Source organism: Mus musculus, chromosome 3 (genome assembly GCF_000001635.26).
Source record: "Mus musculus strain C57BL/6J chromosome 3, GRCm38.p6 C57BL/6J".
NCBI classification, from domain to species: Eukaryota; Metazoa; Chordata; class Mammalia; order Rodentia; family Muridae; genus Mus; species Mus musculus.
Genome location: NC_000069.6, coordinates 39,230,712 through 39,245,189, shown reverse-complemented (window position 1 = coordinate 39,245,189; position 14,478 = coordinate 39,230,712).

Here is a 14,478-nt window from a genome sequence, read left to right as displayed (position 1 = left end):
TCCATCACAGTGGAGGGAGTAGTCTGAAATTAATGAAGGCTATCCGTCTTAGGGGAAAGATAAGTAAGATTCATTAAGCTTCATTCAATATCTACATCTTTATTGGAGAATTACAGAAAAACTAATTTCAGAAGATTGCAATGCTCAAATCCTTCTCTGCTTTAGAGCCTTGGATTAAATCGGCTCAAGGATACCACTACTGAAAACATTCATCCCAGCATTGCAAGGAAGCAGCTGCCCTCTCTCCCTTAGCAAGCACATCATTGCCATGATCAGGGTTCTGTCCTCTAGGAGGTCGAAAAACCTCCAAGGGGGAGCAGTGCTCACTGCAGAGAGCCAGAAGGTTCTGCTGAGCCACAGAAAGTACTCCTAGTATGGTCTCAAGTGACAGCAGGATCTCTAGAATGGCTTTAATTTGGCAAAGTGACTTGCTGCATTCGGGAACTCCCAGGAAATCAGTGGAGTTTTTTTTTCATGAGTAGAAACTTTCCTAATAGTAATAACATAGCATGTTTTCACAGCTACTATGATATATGATTGAGTTTTCCTAAAACAAGACTTAAGGCACTTTATGTCTACAAATTCCTGTCCTTTCTCTGTGTATGCTTAGTGAAATGATGTCAAATTTCTACCCTGAGTCTTTAGAAGAGCCTCAAATTCTCCATACTTGATAGGTTCTTCACATGAAGATAGGCTCAGAACTACTTCTAGTTCACCACTCTCGTGCAAACTGGCCAGCCATGGGCACTATTCTTACTTGAGAACTAGGGAAGACAGTATTCTGGCCAACCTGAGCCTTGTACCCAAAACTCATGGTAGCCTCAGGAGAATTGAGACCAAGAAACAGCAAGTCCATGAAGTAGGTTAGACACAAATGTTTGAACAGACCAAACTGAAAATGGTATCACTTTGGTTACATTATATAAAATCACTGTAGTCTCTTACCAAAGTCAACGTTATAAACCAATTCTTTACTTAGAATTTATGAGTAATTTTCATGTTAATATAATAAACCTCACAATGAATAAATCATGTGATATAAAAGTAAGTGTAGAAATAAAAATGTTGAGATATAGGAAGAATCTGACTTTTATTATCCTCAGGAAAATTAGATTAGCAGTTTGGGGTTTTAGAGATAACTACTTCATTTTCCCCAGTCCTGGGGGGCAGTTAGAATAGAGCTGGAGGGGCCTCAGCCTCAGCAGCAGCGGTCGCCATCTTGGTTCCGGGACTCAGCAGAACTTAGGAAATTAGTCTGAACAGGTTAGAGGGTGCGCCAGAGAACCGGACAGCTTCTGGGACAGGCGGAAGCACAGAGCCACTGAGGCAGTACCCTATGCAGGCTGCAGACAGCCGGCCACCATCCGGACCAGAGGACAGGTGTCCGCCTGGCTTGGGAGGCGGCCTCAGCCTCAGGAGCAGCGGTCGCCATCTTGGTTCCAGGACTCCCTGGAACTTAGGAATTTAGTCTGCACAGGTGAGAGTCTGCACCACAGAAGCTGACAGCTTCTGGGAACTGCCAAAGCAACACAGCTTCTGAGAGAGGCCCTGTTTTGGGCCTTCTTCTTCGACCAGGAGGAGGTCCAAAAACAAGATATCTGCGCACCTTCCCTGTAAGAGAGCTTGCCAGCAGAGAGTGCTCTGAGCACTGAAACTCAGAGGAGAGAATCTGTCTCCCAGGTCTGCTGAGAGACGGTAACAGAATCACCAGAAGAACAATCTCTAAACAGAGTCAACTATAACTACTAACTCCAGAGATTACCAGATGGCGAAAGGTAAACGTAGGAATCCTACTAACAGGAACCAAGACCACTCACCATCATCAGAACCCAGCACTCCCACTTCGCCCAGTCCAGGGCACCCCTACACACCCGAAAACCTAGACCTAGATTTAAAAGCATATCTCATGATGATGGTAGAGGACATCAAGAAGGACTTTAATAAATCACTTAAAGAAATACAGGAGAACACTGCTAAAGAGTTACAAGTCCTTAAAGAAAAACAGGAAAACACAAACAAACAGGTAGAAGTCCTTACAGAAAAAGAGGAAAAAACATACAAACAGGTGATGGAAATGAACAAAACCATACTAGACCTAAAAAGGGAAGTAGAAACAATAAAGAAAACTCAAAGTGAGGCAACACTGGAGATAGAAACCCTAGGAAAGAAATCTGGAACCATAGATGGGAGCATCAGCAACAGAATACAAGAGATGGAAGAGAGAATCTCAGGTGCAGAAGATTCCATAGAGAACATCCGCACAACAATCAAAGAAAATGGAAAATGAAAAAAGATCCTAACTCAAAATATCCAGGAAATCCAAGACACAATGAGAAGACCAAACCTACGGATAATAGGAGTGGATGAGAATGAAGATTTTCAACTCAAAGGACCAGCAAACATCTTCAACAAAATTATTGAAGAAAACTTCCCAAATATAAAGAAAGAGATACCTATGAACATACAAGAAGCCTACAGAACTCCAAATAGACTGGACCAGAAAAGAAATTCCTCCCGACACATAATAATCAGAACAACAAATGCACTAAATAAAGATAGAATATTAAAAGCAGTAAGGGAAAAAGGTCAAGTAACATACAAAGGCAAGCCTATCAGAATTACACCAGATTTTTCACCAGAGACTATGAAAGCCAGAAGAGCCTGGACAGATGTTATACAGACACTAAGAGAACACAAATTCCAGCCCAGGCTACTATACCTAGCCAAACTCTCAATTACCATAGATGGAGAAACCAAAGTATTCCACGACAAAACCAAATTCACACATTATCTCTCCACGAATCCAGCCCTTCAAAGGTTAATAGCAGAAAAAAAAAAATACAAGAACGGGAACAATGCCCTAGAAAAAACAAGAAGGTAATCCCTCAACAAACCTAAAAGAAGACAGCCACAAGAACAGAATGCCAAATTTAACAACAAAAATAACAGGAAGCAACAATTACTTTTCCTTAATATCTCTTAACATCAATGGTCTCAATTCCCCAATAAAAAGACATAGACTAACAAACTGGCTACACAATCAAGACCCAACATTTTGCTGTTTACAGGAGACACATCTCAGAGAAAAAGATAGAAACTACCTCAGAATAAAAGGCTGGAAAACAATTTTCCAAGCAAATGGTATGAAGAAACAAGCTGGAGTAGCCATTCTAATATCTGATAAGATTGACTTCCAACCCAAAGTCATCAAAAAAGACAAGGAGGGGCACTTCGTTCTCATCAAAGGTAAAATCCTCCAAGAGGAACTCTCAATTCTGAATATCTATGCTCCAAATACAAGGGCAGCCACATTCATTAAAGACACTTTAGTAAAGCGCAAAGCACACATTGCACCTCACACAATAATAGTGGGAGACTTCAACACACCACTTTCACCAATGGACAGATCATGGAAACAGAAACTAAACAGGGACACACTGAAACTAACAGAAGTGATGAAACAAATGGATCTGACAGATATCTACAGAACATTTTATCCTAAAACAAAAGGATATACCTTCTTCTCAGCACCTCATGGTACCTTCTCCAAAATTGACCACATAATAGGTCTCAAAACAGGCCTCAACAGATTCAAAAATATTGAAATTGTCCCATGTATCCTATCAGATCACCATGCACTAAGGCTGATCTTCAATAACAAAAAAAAATAACAGAAAGCCAACACTCACGTGGAAACTGAACAACACTCTTCTCAATGATACCTTGGTCAAGGAAGGAATAAAGAAAGAAATTAAAGACTTTTTAGAGTTTAATGAAAACGAAGCCACAACGTACCCAAACCTTTGGGACACAATGAAAGCATTTCTAAGAGGGAAACTCATAGCTCTGAGTGCCTCCATGAAGAAACGGGAGAGAGCACATACTAGCAGCTTGACAACACATCTAAAAGCTCTAGAAAAAAAGGAAGCAAATTCACCCAAGAGGAGTAGACGGCAGGAAATAATCAAACTCAGGGGTGAAATCAACCAAGTGGAAACAAGAAGAACTATTCAAAGAATTAACCAAAGGAGGAGTTGGTTCTTTGAGAAAATCAACAAGATAGATAAACCCTTAGCTAGACTCACTAGAGGGCACAGAGACAAAATCCTAATTAACAAAATCAGAACTGAAAAGGGAGACATAACAACAGATCCTGAAGAAATCCAAAACACCATCAGATCCTTCTACAAAAGGCTATACTCAACAAAACTGGAAAACCTGGACAAAATGGACAAATTTCTGGACAGATACCAGGTACCAAAGTTGAATCAGGATCAAGTTGACCTTCTAAACAGTCCCATATCCCCTAAAGAAATAGAAGCAGTTATAAATAGTCTCCCAGCCAAAAAAAGCCCAGGACCAGACGGGTTTAGTGCAGAGTTCTATCAGACCTTCAAAGAAGATCTAATTCCAGTTCTGCACAAACTTTTTCACAAGATAGAAGTAGAAAGTACTCTACCCAACTCATTTTATGAAGCTACTATTACTCTGATACCTAAACCACAGAAAGATCCAACAAAGATAGAGAACTTCAGACCAATTTCTCTTATGAATATCAATGCAAAAATCCTCAATAAAATTCTCGCTAACCGAATCCAAGAACACATTAAAGCAATCATCCATCCTGACCAAGTAGGTTTTATTCCAGGGATGCAGGGATGGTTTAATATACGAAAATCCATCAATGTAATCCACTATATAAACAAACTCAAAGACAAAAACCACATGATCATCTCGTTAGATGCAGAAAAATCATTTGACAAGATCCAACACCCATTCATGATAAAAGTTCTGGAAAGATCAGGAATTCAAGGCCCATACCTAAACATGATAAAAGCAATCTACAGCAAACCAGTAGCCAACATCAAAGTAAATGGAGAGAAGCTGGAAGCAATCCCACTAAAATCAGGGACTAGACAAGGCTGCCCACTTTCTCCCTACCTTTTCAACATAGTACTTGAAGTATTAGCCAGAGCAATTCGACAACAAAAGGAGATCAAGGCGATACAAATTGGAAAGGAGGAAGTCAAAATATCACTTTTTGCAGATGATATGATAGTGACCCTAAAAATTCTACCAGAGAACTCCTAAACCTGATAAACAGCTTCGGTGAAGTAGCTGGATATAAAATTAACTCAAACAAGTCAATGGCCTTTCTCTACACAAAGAATAAACAGGCTGAGAAAGAAATTAGGGAAACAACACCCTTCTCAATAGTCACAAATAATATAAAATATCTCGGAGTGACTCTAACTAAGGAAGTGAAAGATCTGTATGATAAAAACTTCAAGTCTCTGAAGAAAGAAATTAAAGAAGATCTCAGAAGATGGAAAGATCTCCCATGCTCATGGATTGGCAGGATCAATATTGTAAAAATGGCTATCTTGCCAAAAGCAATCTACAGATTCAATGCAATCCCCATCAAAATTCCAACTCAATTCTTCAACGAATTAGAAGGAGCAATTTGCAAATTCATCTGGAATAACAAAAAACCTAGGATAGCAAAAACTCTTCTCAAGGATAAAAGAACCTCTGGTGGAATCACCATGCCTGACCTAAAGCTTTACTACAGAGCAATTGTGGTAAAAACTGCATGGTACTGGTATAGAGACAGACAAGTAGACCAATGGAATAGAATTGAAGACCCAGAAATGAACCCACACACCTATGGTCACTTGATCTTCGACAAGGGAGCTAAAACCATCCAGTGGAAGAAAGACAGCATTTTCAACAATTGGTGCTGGCACAACTGGTTGTTATCATGTAGAAGAATGCGAATCGATCCATACTTATCTCCCTGTACTAAGGTCAAATCTAAATGGATCAAAGAACTTCACATAAAACCAGAGACACTGAAACTTATAGAGGAGAAAGTGGGGAAAAGCCTTGAAGATATGGGCACAGGGGAAAAATTCCTGAACAGAACAGCAATGGCTTGTGCTGTAAGATCGAGAATTGACAAATGGGACCTAATGAAACTCCAAAGTTTCTGCAAGGCAAAAGACACCGTCAATAAGACAAAGAGACCACCAACAGATTGGGAAAGGATCTTTACCTATCCTAAATCAGATAGGGGACTAATATCCAACATATATAAAGAACTCAAGAAGGTGGACTTCAGAAAATCAAACAACCCCATTAAAAAATGGGGCTCAGAACTGAACAAAGAATTCTCACCTGAGGAATACCGAATGGCAGAGAAGCACCTGAAAAAATGTTCAACATCCTTAATCATCAGGAAAGTGCAAATCAAAACAACCCTGAGATTCCACCTCACACCAGTCAGAATGTCTAAGATCAAAAATTCAGGTGACAGCAGATGCTGGCGAGGATGTGGAGAAAGAGGAACACTCCTCCATTGTTGGTGGGATTGCAGGCTTGTACAACCACTCTGGAAATCCGTCTGGCGGTTCCTCAGAAAATTGGACATAGTACTACCGGAGGATCCAGCAATACCTCTCCTGGGCATATATCCAGAAGATGCCCCAACTGGTAAGAAGGACACATGCTCCACTATGTTCATAGCAGCCTTATTTATAATAGCCAGAAGCTGGAAAGAACCCAGATGTCCCTCAACAGAGGAATGGATACAGAAAATGTGGTACATCTACACAATGGAGTACTACTCAGCTATTAAAAAGAATGAATTTATGAAATTCCTAGCCAAATGGATGGACCTGGAGGGCATCATCCTGAGTGAGGTAACACATTCACAAAGAAATTCACACAATATGTACTTACTGATAAGTGGATATTAGCCCAAAACCTAGGATACCCAAGATATAAGATACAATTTCCTAAACACATGAAACTCAAGAAAAATGAAGACTGAAGTGTGGACACTATGCCCCTCCTTAGAAGTGGGAACAAAACACCCTTGGAAGGAGGTACAGAGACAAAGTTTGGAGCTGAGATGAAAGGATGGACCATGTAGAGACTGCCTTATCCAGGGATCCACCCCATAATCAGCATCCAATGGCTGACACCATTGCATACACTAGCAAGATTTTATCGAAAGGACCCAGATGTAGCTGTCTCTTGTGAGACTATGCCGGGGCCTAGCAAACACAGAAGTGGATGCCCACAGTCAGCTAATGGATGGATCACAGGGCTCCCAATGGAGGAGCTAGAGAAAGTACCCAAGGAGCTAAAGGGATCTGCAACCCTATAGGTGGATCAACATTATGAACTAACCAGTACCCCGGAGCTCTTGACTCTAGCTGCATATGTATCAAAAGATGGCCTAGTCGGCCATCACTGGAAAGAGAGGCCCATTGGACACACAAACTTTATATGCCCCAGAACAGGGGAAAGCCAGGGCCAAAAAGGGGGAGTGGGCGGGTAGGGGAGTGGGGGTGGGTGGGTATGGGGGACTTTTGGTATAGCATTGGAAATGTAAATGAGCTAAATACCTAATAAAAAATGGAAAGAAAAAAAATAAAGGAAAAAAAATAATAGAGCTGGAGTACAGAGGAAGAGAGATGGAATAAAGGGAATGCTAACTTACTAAGGCTTGAAGCTCTTCCTGGAAGCAAACTCACTGGCTTCCCTGAGAAGCCCGCCCACCCTTCTTTCCTCGTGCTATCAGAGGAGCTGCTCTTGCCTGTGCCACAGCTTCGTTAACTTTCTTGGAGGTAGACTTAATCACTTAAGCAATTATGGCAAGTGGCTCTCCCCTCTCTAAGGAGCATCCTCTGAGTGGCACAGTCTGACTCCAGCTCCTCTGGAATGAGCTTGGCATCCATCGTGTTTGGTGCTGAAGATCTTTCAACAACAAAGGTGACTTTGCATCCAATTTCCCCTTCCTGCCTCACTGTTTCACCCTTGAGCCACCAACCTCATTTCTTGTCATTTTAGCTGAAGCCCAGAGCAGTAACACGCTGTGTGTGCCACTGAAATAGCCCCTAATGACACAGATCATTTGATCCCACGTGATGTTAGAAGTTGCTTTCTTGGTAGGAAAGACAACTTTGCACACAGTAGAAGTTACTCCACAGCCCAAAGCTTGATTTTAAGTGTTATATGGTTGGGTCACAGCCTAGATATTGGCTAAGGATTTGGAATTCTGAAGTGTGTTTTCAAATCCTAATATTTTTCACTTACGGAAGTACTGAAGATTGATGGGCGAATGTGGACTGACTGATGGACTCTGTGTGTGCTATAAAAATGTTGATTGTTTTTCCTGTGAACAAACATTGTCCATCAAGGGTTTATGTATTTATGTATATAAGTATGTATGTAAGCATGCATGTATGTCTGCATGCATGCATCTATGTATGTATGTATTTACTTATTTATAAACCATAGGAACTGTGGAAAGTTACTGTGTGAGTAAATTTCCTTGGTCCTTTCTCTGCCATTCTCTGGAGTCATTACTATGTACATGTGCTTTTCCACAACTGTCAGATAAAATTATTGATGCCTGTGACTCAATAGAAAGGAAGCAGTGATAAGTGTCCTTCAGACAAGTCATATCAAGAGAGTAAGTGCCATTGCCACAGAGTGCCATAGTGGGGACTTTGCAGCAAGCCCTCGAGTTCGAAGTGCAAAGGGTTTTTCTGATCCTTTAAGACTTCCTGTCTGGGGAGCCCTGTGCAAAACTTCCAGCTGCATGGTCAAGTCAGTGAGTTTGGATTTATGGAGGAAGGAAGACACTGGTTAAGAAGGTGGCTCGTAACAAACAGGAAAGGGGACGGGCTCTAGGGTCCTTTTTGGAGGGACACAGCTCTTTGTGAAGCTGCAGGTCAGACCCTGCTCCCTGCTAGTGATCTTAGAGAGAAGCTACTGGGGTGTGGCCTGAGTGAGGAAGATAAGTCATTTGTCCCTAACATCAAAAGTAGGTGTAACATTGGTGAAAGAGATAGCAAGTAGAAAGAGGGAGACAGGCTTTCTTCATGTCAGGAAGATGGGTCAAAGCCAAGTAGAAAATTTAGTACAGCCTTTTCACATTGGTTCTCACCCACAAGCCTACGGCTTGCTCAACAGTTATATAATGGTCAAGAGCCTGAAAATCTTAGGAAAGCTGGGCATAAAAGTTTTAACAAGTGAGAAGCAAGTCATCCATATATATTTATGTAATTCAGTTATTTATTAACTGTTGTGTGTTTATTGTCATAATGCCACCGAGTTTCACAAGGACATCCTCGTATAAGTTATAATTTCTTGGACCACAGTATCCCACATACCCCCAATCTCCTTTCTCCCTTCCCTTAGACCCATATTTATTCAACTCCCTATCCACTTAAAGCCAGAATTATAAATATTATCTAAATATCTAAGAATGCATCATCGTTGCTAGAATTATCAATATTTTAAACTGTCTTCTCACTAGCATACATACTTTCATTAAAGAATGATTTTGCTTCTTTAAAGCTAGTCTGGACAAAGTTTAGGAGTTTGAAAATGAAGTGCATTTTTTACTGATGTCCTCAGCACAAGCACTGGGCACTGTTTTTACACAAAAGATATTTATTAACCTTGGTCATTTATTTTAGACTATATTCATATCAAAATGTAATCATATTATAAAGAAATCCTGCTAGTATTCTTTTGTGAGATGACAAATGATTCACATTCTACTGCATTCAAACCAGGGGACAGCCTCCAAAAGGAGTGTATGGGAACAGACTCACAAATTTTATAACATCAATAATCAATAGAAATGCAAATAAATCATCTCAAAAATCAATACCAAGCCAATGATAAAAGAGTGATCTGTAGAGTTATTTATTCTGGGATTATAAAATCCACATTATTTTCCTCAAATCTGCGCGATTACTATTATCGAAATGCAAACACTAATTAAGCTACGTATCTGGCAGAGCTGACCTGTGAATCCATCAAGGAGGTGAAAGATGATTGCTTCCTTTAAAGCATCAGAGTATATGAGCCACATTAGCTGTATCATTAAGTGTGTTACATAGAATTACTTCTTAGTAAGAGCCAGGAGCCTGGGGCCAAAATGGGAGAAATGTTCCATTACCAGAGTGCTGCAAATTCTTAGGTCACAATGCAGTTGTGTAAGCAGGCCCAGGATGAAGGCTTCAGGCTCTGTTTTCCTTTGCTGGCCTCTCAGGAGGTCAAATGACCCCTCAGACCACCCACATTCAAGTAAGCCCCACATGACATAGCTCCTAGGTTATCTAAATTGAGGTTCTCTGAAACTCCAATATTTGAGTCTATTGTTTAAAATTCTGGCCAAATGAAGAAGCGGGCAATGAATGGCCCCAGGAAAGCCAAACAACAGGCTTCCCAGTCGCTCCACAATGTTTTCTGTATATACCTACCTCACTCAGTGATCCAATTCCAATCCGAGTTCCTCAGGAGACCCTGCCTTCCCAGGTGACAGTTAACTTTTCTTGTACTTTAGCATCTTTAAAAGTAAAAGATCAGAGTGACAGCTGGAATCTACAACTTGGAATTTCTGAGTACAGCAAAGTTAGGCACTGTATTGTGCCCTACCTTCCCCAACTCCTAAATTTACTGATAATTTCTGAACACCTCAAGAAATCTTTGAGATGAAGTAGTTATTCCCAGTTCTCTCTCACTCCCTCTGTCCCCCTTTCTCTGTCTGTCTGTCTGTCTGTCTGTCTCTCTCTCTCTCTCTCATTCCTGTATTGTTCATTCTCTTTGACCCTCTCTCTGGATCTCTGCCTCTATCTCTCTCTCATGTCTCCACTCCAAGACAACTTTCACACTCTTCCTCCCCTCACTGAATGTTTTACACAAAAAATAAATACATATTAGATATTTTTTAAAAACATCTATTAGTGGCTGCAATTGGCAACTATGGACTAATCTGATTGTATTTTGTGAAACATGTTGAACCTGCTGCACTGTGGGTATATGGGATAGCACAGACTGTCTAGTATCTCACTGTCACTTTGTATGAGGCACTGTTTGAAGCTATTGTCTCCTCTCATAGCCATGTAACCACTTTCCTCACTAAGTTTCACATTCATGCTTCCAAAATCACATTTTCTTCATGAAGTTGTGGAATGAACAGCAATCTGTGTCTTGGTGTTTCAACAGCTTCTCTCCGGAGAAAGGTAACAATGAGGTAGTGACAGGGATGAGTGGGACTGCAGGAAGAAAGGGGTGTCAAAAAGAAAAGAAGCGGTCCTAAAAGAAAACACCTGCATACCAAAAGATGGCTCCTGTGATGAGCCACAGATGACTTATAACTTTATAGCTCATTACTTTCAAAATGTTTTTGCTTTTTGTTTCCCCAGGTAGAACATTACTAAAGAAATGCATAAGATCTAATATTTGACCCATGTTTTGCCTTCTCAGTCTACTTCCCAATAAACTACTCTTTTCCACCACAGAGAAAACGTGGCTATTTAAAAAGCTCCAGAAGAGAAGGGTTTTGTAAAATACCTAGTAAGATGGAAAAATTGTGTGTGAAAAGAGACAAAGCCCAAACCACGGAGTTGGATGTGAGTGTGTGCCTTTGTTGAGGAATCTGACAAGTATTCCCTCAGACAAAGCTCAGCACAGAAATGGTTGGAAAGAGAAAGAAAAAATGAAGTCAGCTGGAAGCCAAGTAGAGAAAGAAAACAAGTTGGACCACTATGTTACCAAGAAGCAGAGAGCATGAAAATAAATGGTTGTAATATTAAAAAGCAAAAGTAGAACGCTTATTTAGGAAGACTACAAATGTTTGAAATTAATTCTCTTCAGAGCACTCAGTATTTCACTTCATGTGGGGAAATCACCAAGTCTACAAGGGAATAGGATGTTCCCAATCTGAAGTCATTGGTTTAATTCCACAATAAAGGCACGCTAGAGACTAGTTAAGGAGGCAGGAGAATGGTTGTCAGAGTTGTTTGTACGTACTTTTTAGTAAATATGTAGATTACTCTGTCCATTAAAATGGAGCTCAGTGAAAGTATATGTTAAATGAGATACATAACAATAAGGGAACATATGAAAGCAAATTACATTAACAAGGCATTGATTTTCATTATGTAGCTTTCTTAATTAGGGTTTCAGTCCCATGAAGAGACACCATGAACAAGGCATCTCTTATAAAGGCAAATATTTAATGGGGGTGCCTTACTCTTTCAGAGGTTCTGTCCACTATCATCATGGTGGGAAGCATGGCAGCATGCAGGCAGACATGGTGCTGGAGGAGCTAAGAATACTTTCTACATCTTGTTGGTTTTTGTTGCTGTTGTTTTTAAATAAATAAAGTGAATCTGTGTTCTTTTCAAGTTCTTCTTTCTTATCCAGTGAAGCTTTAAGGTGGATTTCCATTGCCTCCATCATGTGATACTTGAGTTATTTTTACAATGTTTACTGTGCATTGGTATATTGTTGAGGATTATAAATAAAACAATATTCTAGTACTTTAATTCTTGCAAAGACAAATGGGACCTGAAAGGATTAGAGAACACACCTTGACCCAGGATGGCAGAATCTCTGCGCTATTTTCTAATTAACTTCCTTATTCAATGTCTCTTCTAAAATAATGTCTAAGTAAACGGTATTCCTAGGAAACAAAGCTTCTGTCACTGACAGAAGATTTTAAGGCAGATATCTATGGATATAATTTAACAGTACAGTAACATTCTAGAACACAGTGACCACCATCTCCCACTCAGTATAGACTGATCCAACATCTACAAGTGTAATGTATCCTTCTACATCAGAAAGCAAGGCCAAGCTTGGCTCTGATCTGCTCCACTCGGAGTCCAGTCCTCATAGGGTGCATCCAAGCAGTGTCTTAGCCTGCTCAGGAGCCTCAAGAGAAACCAATGACTGCTCATTCATAGATTATTTTTTATATTTTATTTTGGTAACTTTCAAATTATTTAGGAGGGATTTTCCTCCTTTCACTTGCAAACACTGAGGTAGTGTGAACAAAGCGTGCTCAGAATATTTACTCTGGGTCATGCTAATATTTATTTTACCCAAGAGAAGCATCTTGGTCATCTTTCAAAGAACACATGTGATCTTTTGTGTAGGAAAAGCTCAGTAGATGTTTTACTCTTGATATTTAAAACTGAAGAAAGTAATGTATGAATGTGTGCCACTCCAGGTAAGAGGCAAAGGGTTTTATTCTCTTATGTTTTGTCATTTTGTGCAGATGTTAGAAACATTTGCATTTCATTCATTTAGGGCACTATTTGTCTTCTAGTTTCTTATTTGTTATTATTAACAATGGTCCTTTTCTCCCTGTGAGACTAGTTGTCAATTCTTTCTCTAAGTTCTATCTATCTATCTATCTATCTACCTATCTATCTATATCTCTGTCTCTCCTTGCTCTCTCTACCCTCTTTCTCTCAACACATACACACACACACACACACACACACACACACACACACACACACACACAGAGCCCCATATAGCTCAGGCTACATCTAACTGGCTGTGCAGCCAAAGACTCACCTTGACCTTTGCCCTTTCCTTCATGGCCAGGGGACTGGAATTAGAGGTGGGCATTGCCATTACATAGCAGCTACTTTTCATTAACTTAAATTATTAAACATATGCTGTGCACACAATCATTATGAATAATTATAGCCAATATGCCAGAAATTATAAATCCAGATACTTTAAGTTACCTTCTATGGGGAAATAGGAGAGTTTTCCCGTGCTGTTCATATCTTTTGTCTTTGACTTTATAAATATGTAAACTTTCAATTTTGTATGTGTAAAAGACACACAGCAGCCTCCTCATTAGGACTGTACTTCTTATTCCAGTTTATTTTTTTTTTACCAAGGTTTATAAATATGGAAAGAAAGGAAATTGAAGCATGAAGTATGTGACTTTAAAGGTTAAACATATTAGTCTAGGTATAAGAGTGGGTACAATAAATATATTATGAAAAACAGATTTTTAACTTGTGAAAATAAAATCTTATGAGATGTGAAGTATCCTCAAAGAGGAAATGCATAATATTTACAAAAATATGAAATATGTATGACCTCACCCCTGTCCTCTGCAGAAAGACTTCTTCATACTAGATGCTGAAGATGTGGTTCTGAGGTTAAGAGCACTGGCTGCTCTTCCAGTGACCCTGGGTTCAGTTCCCAGCAATCACATGAAGCCCCACAGTCCCAGGGTATTTAATACTGTCTTTTGGCTTTCAAAAACACACAGCATGCACGTGGGGCACAGACATATACTTGGAAAATATAATCATATACACAGAATAAAAATAAACAAATATTAAAAATAACCTTTATTGTACCTAGGAAATGTGGTAACTTTATCTAAAAGGTAATGGATTCCATAGTGATTCTTAATTATATGTTACCATTTATTAAGAACATGTCTTATTTTTAAGAACTAAAATGAATGAGGGTTCAGTGAAAAAATATATGTAAATAAATGTTCGAATCATTCACTTTCGGGGAAAAGCTGAAGACAAATGTCATTGTAGAAAGGTTAGATAAGCAGAATGCACTTTCTGAACAGTGGAAAAGATGTATGTGCCCAACGTGACTGACTCCGTCCTTCATGTACAC